Genomic DNA, 8,298 nt, shown 5'->3' with positions numbered 1-8,298 from the left:
AAAGACAAATCATTCCTGGAAAGTCCCTAAACCACCTCCAAATCCCAGTGAGCTCAGGAATAATGGCCTTTAAGTGACCTAATAACAAGGCTAATGAACCAGTGGGTGGGTGTTCCATCTCTCTCTTTAGATTTCTCTACCTCAGAGAGAAATGCAGGCAGGAATATCGAATATATTCAACACTAAGTTAGACAGATTCTGATCTGCAATGGAATGGAGGATTATGAGGTAGATAGGCAAATGGTGTCAAGGTCATAAATGGATCAACCGTGACCTTACAGAATGGTGAAAGCAGACACTGAAAACCCAAATGACCTATTCCTGCTCTCATTTTTGTGTTTGATTTTACAGAAGAAAAGAGGCACAGTCTAGAGGCCCTTTCCTGATGTGTTTGCTCACACATCTCTGACATCGTCCTTGTATATATGTTCTCTGCAACTTCTCCAATGATTCTATGTTCTTTGCTGATACGGTATCATGACACGCTGGGACTGGGGGCTGGAAATCCTGGTCCAATAATGCCGGAGTTATCACAGATGTGAAAAGGTTTAATTAAACTATCTAAAGTCCAAATCCAATTTAACTGACACACTTCTAACTCTCTATAATGTAATCATTACCCCCTTTATATAATTCCCATACACATATGAAATAACTCCACAGAGGCCAGTAACCCATCACCAAGTCGCCTTTTATTTACAAGTGGAGAGTCCTTGACACTGATCCAGCTCCCTCAGAGCCCACTGTCAGAGTGAACAGAGCCGCTGACACTCCTGTCAGCCAAGGTTCCCTGATTGGACCAGATTTACAGCCCCAACTAGAGAAGCCATATTCTGTGAGATCCATCTGGCTGACCTTGTTACAGTAATTACAACATACATACAAATAGACACAACCAATACACAAGATAGGTCACAATTAATATGAACAGGCAGAAACATAAAAGTCAATGAAGCACAGTTCTGGCACCAGTCCAGATTACAGGCATTGATGAGATGTTTTCCTTCAATTTTTTTTTAGCTCCTTTTGACACTTGGATGAGGGCACAAAGTTGTGGTTACACCAATTCTCAACTTTTGTCATTCGCCCTTTCCACGTCTTTGAAGATTTTCTTAAACTTTTTTCCTTTGAAGAAGGGGATGTGCAGATGGAGAGAATGAGTAGCTCGCTGCTTGGCATTCTGTTTTTCAGTTCTGCCCTCACAGAAGGCAAGTGAGATGTTTTCTCCTTTACAGTCTTGATATTTCTGCTGTATTATCCCAACATAAAGCTGTCCAGGAACCTACCCCTGAGGAATAACGAGCAGTGTTCAGTTTGCTATTTCCTGGTCTTGCAAACCTCTGGCACACCTTTTAGTGATTAGCACATAGAAATATCTTTGTTCCTGTATCTTACTGATTGCACATTTCAGTGTAAGTTTATTGTATCAAATAATGGTACACAAAATTATTATTTCTAAAAGCTAGATCTACTGCTAATAATTGATTTAACTATGCTCTAATTATTGTACTGTAATTCAATATCATCCTCAATGGCAGAAAGTGCAAAATTGCAGTAACAAAACTGACATTGGAGTAAGTAACTTTGTTACTGCTGAGTGGGAAAGTGAGACAGTATAACTCCATTACAGAAATATCCTTATCTCAGGTGTTTTGATGTCTCTGAAACCAAATCTTTAACCATCCCGGAGAAGGTATCGATTGACTGGTAACTTGGAAGCTTTTCTGTGCTTTTTGCCGAACCGTGCAAGGAAGTTAACTGCAGGGACACCAAGAGGCCATTATCATCAACAATCTTGTCAGGAGCACCACGCTGCTGCTGAGAGATGCCAGAATGGGTCACAGTTTGAGTGCAGCCTTTTCCTAGGAAATGAGAACAAACCATTCTGAAATGTCTATAGTCACAATTGCAAAGGCTGCACACTGACAAACAAAAAGTGTAAACAGACACCATAGAAAAATCTCTGAAGTAATCGTTACTGAACAGTTGAGAAGAATCACCATGGTGTTCCAATGGATGTATAATGAAGAGATCCAATGACTTGCCCTTATAGGTTTGCTGTTTGTTATGATCCTTCACTCAATTGATTCAAGAGCACTGTTTATTTTGTATTTAAGGAATAGTGTCTAGCTCCTGCTGTTTTGTCTGTTGAGTCAAATTCTACTATAGATTACGACTAGAAATGACACGGAATATATACTTAAAAGCTCTACAAAATGGTAAGCTCTGCAGGTTTTTGGTTTCCTTAATAAGAAGATTGTCCCAAGACACACGTGTTATATCAAAGGGTTTGCTGTTGCAGACAGAGCCACATTTAGATATCAGCGTGTCGGGAAAATGCACCTCAAATTTCCAATCAAACATGTCAGGGCTGGAGTTTTGCTCTGGATGCAATCAGTGATTAGAGTCCAAATTGTTTTCAGAATTCCACCAGACTTGAGGGGTTATTTGTTTTCTCAAGTTTTCACTCAGATCCATTTATATATCACTGTATAATCTGCCAGAAACCTGTGCAATCAAGCATCATTTTAAAACATAATTCTTTGAAAATAAATTTACTTTAAGAAATAGCCCATGAAATATTTAATAGTAACTTGACACAAGTTGGTTAATATAGCTGAAAATTGATTCAAGCATAAAAATAAGCGTTTTAATTAAAGTGTCAATCCATCATTTGAAGGTGTCCCCAGTTTCAATTACTGAAAACAATCTTTAAAATTGTTACATAAACATCAAAGTGTAGTAGCTTGTTTCTAGAAATTGAGAATTAAATTACATTCAAAAACCTTACAATCTGCCAATTAGAATCCTTGTACCCAAACAAACAGGTCCAATTTTTAGAGCCTCCTCAAAAGCTCAAGGATAAGTTCAGTCATGGACACATCTAAAGGGGGATTGTCACAGCTTCATTTTTGGTCTGGGCTGACATCGAGCACAATGATCTCTTGACAGAGTTGCTGAAGCAGCAGAAAAAGTTATACTTTAGGATAAATAGAATCGCTGACACAGCAGGCTTTGTGAGAATTGTCTGGGAATTTGAATTTTCCATTGGGCAATTTTACTGCATCTGGAACACTCCATAAGTGCCCAGTAAAATCAGAAAATTTGGAGATATCCAACTCATTTAAGCTTAACAGTTATCCAGAAAATATTAGAGGATTAAATATTTACTCCGACTTCTGAATAACTATTAATATGAACTCCCTGACTCACTATTGACCCGTCTGTAACTCTTCCCACTGTACCTCCCTGATCCCTTACATCCCTACACCACGGACATCCTCCAGACCTCTGACAACCAGCCCCTGAACAGATCCCCTGTGTCCAACCCACTGCTGCCAGATCCAAAACTATTGGACCAAACATTTCCCACCACCTTCTGGTCAGCTTGAACCCGAAACCGCATCCCAGGAACAGATACCTGCTCTCCTGCTAGCCTGACTCACTCTTCCTATCTGAACCAACACTGTGACCTACAGCAAGACCTTCACCAACCCAACAGCCTTCTGTTGCCAACTTGGCACATTCCCTACCTCCTCACATCCTTCGTCTATCCTGCATACTCAGGCATTCATTCACTTACCTAGAATCTTGGTATCCTACCCAACTGTCTCCATATCACTCTCATCCACCTGGTGTCCCATCAACCTGGTAAGGTACCAACCTTGCTCACTTGGCTTCCTATCCATGTGGCACATATCCTCCTTGCACCTTAGCCACCGGGCATTCCACCTACCTTACCCACCTAGCACAATGTCAATCTCAGCCACTTGGCATCCTGGGTACCTTATCTTCTGCCACACCACCCACTTGGTACCGACCCAGTTCACCCACCTGGCACTACATCTGCCTCACCCACCTGGCACACTACACCCCCAAACAGCTGGCACAACACCTTCCTCTCCCCCAGTACACAACCATCTCATCAGACTGGCTTGCTGATTGTACAACCAACTGCCACCCTAACCCCACACTTAGACTATATATTTACCATTTTAGAGGAGCAGTCAATGTGACCGGCTGAGCTGTTGGGCAATTAAGTCACTGAGCACGAGGCAAAATGAGGCATGCTCCCTGTGATAATTTTCATCACGGCTAGCTTTTTTTCTGAACAAGTTCATTACAGGAGACTTCTGACTGAGAAATATTAGTGTAGAAGAGATCTACATGTAAGTGGGTAATTTTTAATCTTATCAGGCTCAGAATCAGACTGTTTGCTCCTTATCGTTAAGCTTGCTTCTTTCACTCCTTATGCACCATAACACTATTTTTATCTGTACATGGCTGTTTAGTGTAGTATCTAAGACCTCTCCCTTCACATGCTCATTCTAGACTGTTGTTGTCCCTCTTACTCAGAGTCATGTGATCAGTCACATCATCTTGATTTACAAGATTTTCATTAAGCTACATCCCCCCACAGGTTTCTCTCTACTTGGTCTCCATTATTCTCCCATTTAACTTTTATTTACTTAGTCTTCGTAACAATTAAGATCATTATTGGCATTGTCACTATGATCGTCATTATCAGCATCTGCCTCCACTCCTTCTAAAATCCAAAGCTCCAGGTTGAGTCAATTTGGAACTATGACTGGAAGTGCAGATTTGGTTCACTTGAGCTTACACGAGGATAATGACACCTGAAAGAGATGCACACTCTGTTCCCTGTCAAATATGGTATAGGTATGGCTGTCCCATATTCTGTGGTAATCACAAGTGATCTCACTTCTTTGTTCACAGAAGATCATTGCCTTTCTGTTCCCCCTAAAGTACCTTACAGATATTCTGACAATAGAAGATCTCAGACGATGTTTTTGTTTGATGACTGTGGTTTCTGACTTCCTGTTCTTTAACGTGGCTTACAACCCTGACTTTAAGGTTGACAGAGGATTTTTTCCCTGTGACTAAAAACATTTTCTATGTTTTGCTATTGATTTTCTCTAATTGTTTACCTCCATCTGATCTTATATTTGCCCTGAGCGTTGTGTTCTGAAACTGATGCATCTACTTAAAACATCCCACCATTAATAATTCCCATGCTGAGTGCCCCTGAATCAACTTAATTTTCAGTCAGAATTCTTTGGCATCAGTGTCTTAACCGCTCTTTCTACTTCCCCATACAACTAAGAACTCCTGAAATCCTCAGTCAGGAGTTGAGTTCTATTGTCTGCTATGAATTTTTCTGGGAAAGCATTTATCATACATAGCTTTTTCAGTGATGTGATCATCGAGTCTGGGTCGGTTGATTGGGGGTTGGCACTTCAGTTCATCCCAAATAATAGCCTATTAGACCTAAATTAGTAAAAACCAAAAGAACTGTGGATGCTGTAAATCAGAAAATGAATAGAAGTAGCTGAAAAAACTCAGCAGGCCCATCAGAACTGAAGCAGGGTCACAGGACCCAAAACATTAACTTTGATTTCTGTTCACAGATGCTGCCAGACCTGCTGAGTTTTCCCAGCAACTTCTGTTTTTGTTAGGCCTAAATTAATCTTCTCTCTAAAATGGAGCATGCCATTGTTAGCCTTTCCTATGGTCTTTCTCAAAACCTTGATGAGGTTATTGTCTCTGTAGGCTCCTGGCTGTTCCTGGCACACATTTGCCCAATGAAATTTAACCTCCTATGTCATCAGATGTCTGGTCACCACACTGATTGTTGTGGTCTTACTATGTACTCCGTAACACTGGCATTTCCCTTTTAGAGTTTCTGTAGGATTTTTCTTTACATTGGTTTTAGTACAAACATTCTACAGTCCACCAATAAATCTTTGACATTGTCAACTGTTGCTTCTGCTTGTAATGCCATGGAGTCATTTAATCATACAGCATGGAAACAGACCTGCCAGTCCAACCAGTCCATGCCAACCACGTTCCCAAACTAAACTGGTCTCACCTGCCTGCACTTGGCCCATTTCCCTTCAAACCTTTTCTATTCATGTATTTATCCAAATGTCTTTTAAATGGTATAACTGGACCTGCATCCAGCACTTCCACTGGTAGTTCATTCCACACACAAACCACTGTGTAAAAACATTGCCCCTTTTTAAATTTTTCTCCTCTCATCTTAAACTAACACCACCTCGTTTGGAACTCATCCACCCTCGGGAAAAAGAAACCATGGCATACACCTTATCTATTCCCTTCATAATGTTATAACCCTCAATAAGGTCACCTCTCAACCTCCTAGTCTCCAGTGAAGATAATCCGAATCTTTCCTATTTTTATATCTCAAACCCTCCATTCTTGGCAACATGCTGGTAAATCTTTTTGGAACCCTCTCCAGTTTAATAATTTCCTTTCTTTCACAGAACGACCAGAACTAGACACAGTACTCCAGAAGAGGCCTCACCAACATTTGCACAACTTCAACATGACGTCCCAATTCCTATACTCAAATGACTGAGCAACGACGGCAAGTGTGCTAAACACTTCTTAATCACTCTGTCTACCTGTGATGCAAATTTCAAAGAATAATGTACCCACAGCCGTAGGTCTCTCTGTTCTACAACATTACCCAGGGCCCTCCCATTAATTGTATAAGTCCTGTCCTTCTATGTTTTACCAAAATGCAATACCTCACATCTACCATCCCTCAGCTCATTAACCTAATTAATCAAGGTGTTTCCGTAATCTTGGATGATCTTCTTCACTGTTGACAATGCCACCAGTTTGGTGTCATCTGCAAACTTACAAACCATGCCTCCATATTCTTCGTCTTTGTCTGCTGGACTATATTTCAATCACCATTGCAGACAGAGTTGTCTGAACTGTCAGCATTTCTTGTCAGATTTTTCGTTGGCAACAATTTTCTGAGCTTGCCCTCAGCTGTTGGTAAAGAGTTGGTTATTGCCAGCAAATAAGTCTCAACGTTTTCTACAAAAATAAGATTATTTTTGTTCTTCTTGGCCTAGTACTGCCCTCAAGGGTGTATTCATTGTTACTTCCAGAAGATGGACTATATAACAGCAATATCTTATCAGCCTAAGCCTGAATCCTTGAATGCATGGAGGCATTTTTGAGATTTCGTCCAAACCCAATAATGTTACTGAAGACTGGTGGTCCAACTTAACTCAAAATCATGGTTCCATTAGGTATTTTGTGAACCCCCATGTAACTGTTAATGCTTCCTTCCCCAGGGTTGTGTACCTCTGTTCAGAGTCCATGGAACTTATCAATACAAATTAGATCAGTTTTTGTGTTTGTGTCAGTTTGTTCTTCAAAGAAGCCTGCTCCTAATCCTGTGAACAATGTGTCTGTGGCTGTCATAGTGAATGAGCCTGGATTGTAATGGGCTAGAACATCAGTAAAACGTAGCTTCTTCTTCATTCTTTCAAAAGCTGCAGTCTGGTCTTGACTCCAATAGCCTTTTCACAAAAGTTCTCTTATGGGTTACGTAAGACTGGCTAAATTGGGGGTAAACTTGCCAACTTGGTGCACCATGTTTTCTGTACATTACTCAGGCAATTCAACACTAGAAATTCACTAATAACTTGTGCTTTCCTCAGTTCCACCATGCTGTCCTTATTCTTGCTGAATATGTCCAAGGAATGTCTAACTCATTTAGGAAAGTTGGCATTTCTCATTTCGAAGGAGAAAGTGAGGACTGCAGATGCTGGAGATCAGAGCTGAAAATGTGTTGCTGGAAAAGTGCAGCAGGTCAGGCAGCATCCAAGGAGCAGGAGAATCGACATTTGGGGCATGAGCCCTTCTTCAGGAATGAGGAGAGTGTGCCAAGCAGGCTAAGATAAAAGGTAGGGAGGAGGGACTTGAGGGAGGGGCATTGGAAATGCGATAGGTGGAAGGAGGTTAAGGTGAGGGTGATAGGCCGGAGTGGGGTGAGGGCGGAGAGGTCAGGAAGAAGATTGCAGGTTAGGAGGGCGGTGCTGAGTTCGAGGGTTGGGACTGAGACAAGGTGGGGGGAGGGGAAATGAGGAAACTGGAGAAATCCAAGTTCATCCCTTGTGGTTGGAGGGTTCCTTGGCGGAAGATGAGGCGCTCTTCCTCCAGCCGTCGTGTTGCTATGGTCTGGCGATGGAGGAGGCCAAGGACCTGCATGTCCTTGATGGAGTGGGAGGGGGAGTTGAAGTGTTGAGCCACGGGGTGGTTGGGTTGGTTGGTGCGGGTGTCCTAGGGGTGTTCTCTGAAATGTTCCGCAAGTAGGTGGCCTGTCTCCCCAATATAGGGGAGGCCACATCGGGTGCAGCGGATACAGTAAATGATGTGTGTGGAGGTGCAGGTGAATTTGTGGTGGATATGGAAGGATCCCTTGGGGCCTTGGAGGGTAGTGAGGAGGGAGGTGTG

At 41.9% G+C, this 8,298-nt stretch overlaps 1 long non-coding RNA gene across 1 annotated transcript in view; it reads right to left on the bottom strand.

The window, feature by feature from the left end:
* Nucleotides 1-1,532: 1,532 nt before the first annotated feature.
* Nucleotides 1,533-8,298, bottom strand: part of LOC132815986 (uncharacterized) — a 52,481-nt gene continuing 45,715 nt past the window's right edge. The window contains exon 3 of the long non-coding RNA XR_009644729.1: nucleotides 1,533-1,862. This is a non-coding gene — a long non-coding RNA (uncharacterized LOC132815986). The remainder of the gene's footprint in view (nucleotides 1,863-8,298) is intronic.

The sequence above is a fragment of the Hemiscyllium ocellatum genome, chromosome 5, assembly GCF_020745735.1.
Source record: "Hemiscyllium ocellatum isolate sHemOce1 chromosome 5, sHemOce1.pat.X.cur, whole genome shotgun sequence".
Classification (NCBI taxonomy): domain Eukaryota; kingdom Metazoa; phylum Chordata; class Chondrichthyes; order Orectolobiformes; family Hemiscylliidae; genus Hemiscyllium; species Hemiscyllium ocellatum.
The sequence above is the reverse complement of the archived record's forward strand: the minus strand, read 5'-3'. Positions and strand labels throughout refer to the sequence as shown.